The sequence below is a fragment of the Cyanistes caeruleus genome, unplaced genomic scaffold, assembly GCF_971803275.1.
Source record: "Cyanistes caeruleus unplaced genomic scaffold, bCyaCae1.hap1.1 HAP1_SCAFFOLD_355, whole genome shotgun sequence".
NCBI lineage: Eukaryota > Metazoa > Chordata > Aves > Passeriformes > Paridae > Cyanistes > Cyanistes caeruleus.
The window spans coordinates 20,001-22,500 of record NW_028256117.1 but is presented as its reverse complement, the minus strand read 5'-3'; the positions used below and the strand labels follow the sequence as shown (position 1 = coordinate 22,500).

At 78.8% G+C, this 2,500-nt stretch overlaps 1 non-coding gene across 1 annotated transcript in view; it reads left to right on the top strand.

Moving 5' to 3' along the window:
* Positions 1-2,348: 2,348 nt before the first annotated feature.
* LOC147645416 (5.8S ribosomal RNA) overlaps positions 2,349-2,500 on the top strand; it is a 153-nt gene continuing 1 nt past the window's right edge. The window contains exon 1 of the ribosomal RNA XR_015282362.1: positions 2,349-2,500. This exon is cut by the window's right edge and continues 1 nt beyond it. This is a non-coding gene — a ribosomal RNA (5.8S ribosomal RNA).

Below are 2,500 nucleotides of genomic sequence, written 5' to 3'. Positions count from 1 at the left end.
TTTTCTTTTTTTTGCCGCCCGGCAAAAAAAAAAACCACCAGGGGGTGTCCCGCTCCCGGGGCCGAACGGCCCCTCGCGAACCGCACGGCAGAGGAGAGCTCGGAGGGCCGGGTTCCCCTTCCCCCGGGCGTTCCGGGGCGCGTCGCTTCCAGGGTTTTGCCCGCCCGCGCGCGCGCGCGGGCGCGGGGACCGCCGCCGGGTCGGGCGCGCGGCGGCGGCGGCGGAGACACGTTCTTCGCCCCGTCGCCGGGCCCCTCTCGGTCGGTGCGGTCGCCGCGGCGAGGTGTGTCACTCGGTCGGCCGGTCCGCCCCTCGCCCTCCCGCACCGGCGGGGCCACGGGCCGAGCCGCGGCGGTCCTCTCGGGCGCAGCGCCGGGCTGCTGAGGGAAACCCCGGGCCCCGAGTCAGGACGGCCGCGGTGGCGGCGGCGGATGTGTCAGGCGCGCCCCCGCCGGCGGACGCTCCCCCGAGGGTGGCAGCAATTGGGGGGGAGGCACCCCGGCGGGGCCATCCCAGGTCGTTTCCCTCGCCCCAGGGCCAGGTACCTAGCGCTCCGCGCCTGGGCGGTTCCCCGAGTCCTTTCCCCTTTCCCCCGCTCCCGCCTCGGCGTCGTCAAACGCCGGCCGGGGGCGCGGGGTTTGGGCTGGGACCCGAAAGGGCCGCCGAGGCCGGGCGGAGGTTTAAAGACTCGGGCGGCACGGCGCGCCCCGGCGGCGGCGGCGATGCCGGCGGCGGCGGCGGCGGCGGCGACGGGTACCCGGCCGGTGGCGGCGCGGCGTTCACTGAGGGGTGGGGAGCTACTCCCGCCGATCCCCTGCGGTGGCGTCCGTCGCGACCGGTCCCCCCCCGCTCGTCGTCGTCGTCGTCGTCGACTTCGTCGCGGCCGTCGTCGGCCGCGCCGTGCCGGGGAGGGGGCACCCAGCCCCCCTCCCCCCCCCTCTCCGCGGCCCGGTCTCGGCGGCGAGGCCGTGGCGCGCTGTCGGCCGCGGGGCCGATCCGGTCTCTTCGGAACGGGGCGGCGCCGGCGGAGAAGCGCCCCCGCGCGCTTCTCCGCCTTCTCTGCGCGACCTCGGGGTGGCGGCCCTCGGGCGCCCCCCGCGCTCCCTCGCCTCGGCCGCGCCGGCCGCGTCGGCGCGCATCTCCTCCTCCTCCTCGGGGCGTTCCTCGCCTTCCCCGGACGCGCGCGGCGGCGCCGTCCGCCGGCTCGTCCCCGGCCGGGACCGCGCGCCCCCCGCCCGGGCGAGCGCTCGTCGGTCGCCTCCGGCGGCCGGAGGTCCGGCGAGCGCGGGCGACCCCGTGCCGAGCGGCGGCGGCGCCGCTCGACGGGTGTCCCCCTGGTGGGACGGTCGGCCGGGAGGCCCCCGTCGTCGCCGGCGGCGGTCCCGGCCCGGGCCCCGCCCGTCGCTTCCCCGTCTCCCTTCCCGAAGGCCGCGTGTGGGCCGCAGGGAGAACCGCTCGAGGCCGTGCGGCGGGCGTCCGCCGCACGGCCCCCTCCCGCAGGGCGCGTGCCCGCGGAAGGGGCCCCGACGGTGCGAAGCGGCGGCGGCGGTCCCGGGAGTGCGGCCCCGGTGGCGGCGGGGCCTTTGCCTTCCGGCAGGCCTCGGGCGCTCGCGACGCCGGCTCGCGCCTCGGCGGCGCCCGCCTCCCGGCGCCGGCCGTCGGAGCGCGGCGGCGAGGCGCTCGCCTTCCGGCGGGGAGCGGTCCCCGGCCGGGGGCGGCGCCGGCGGTGCCGGCGGTCGTCGCGCGGCCGTCTCGGGCGCTGGCAAGGGGGCGGCCCGTCAGCGGGGAGGAGAAAGGCCGCGCCGCGCGCGGCGGGCGCGGTGGCGCTGCGCGGGGGGCCGATCCCCGCGCAGCGGTCGAGGTGGAGCCGAGCGCGCGGCGGGCGGCGGGCGGCCGCGGCCCCCCGGCCTCGTGCCCGCGTCGTCCCGTTCAGAGAGAAGAGGCCGGGCGCGGGCTACGGAGCCCCCCCGCGGTCCGGCGCGCGCCGCGCGGCTCTCCGCGCGGAGGCCGGGCCGAGCCCGGGCGCCTGGGCCGCCTCCGAAAGACGGCACGCGGGGCGGCGTCTCTCTTTTCCCCTCCCCTCGCCCGGGGGGAGGGGGGTGGTGGGGGAGAGGCGGTCGGGGGCGCGGGCCCCCCCGCCCTTTCTGGCCGGCCTTTTCGGAGCGTTCCGTGGGCGGCCTCGTGCCTTCCTTTTCTTTTTCCCCTCCGTTGGTCGTCTCGTTTGTGCTCGTACGGTCGGTCGCGAGGTCGCGCGCCCGCGCGTCCTCGCCGCAAAACCCGAGGGGGGCCGCTTCACGCGAGCGGTCCCGGCCCCTCCGCGCGTGCGGGGTCGGTGCCGAAAGCCAGACAACTCTTAGCGGTGGATCACTCGGCTCGTGCGTCGATGAAGAACGCAGCTAGCTGCGAGAATTAATGTGAATTGCAGGACACATTGATCATCGACACTTCGAACGCACTTGCGGCCCCGGGTTCCTCCCGGGGCTACGCCTGTCTGAGCGTC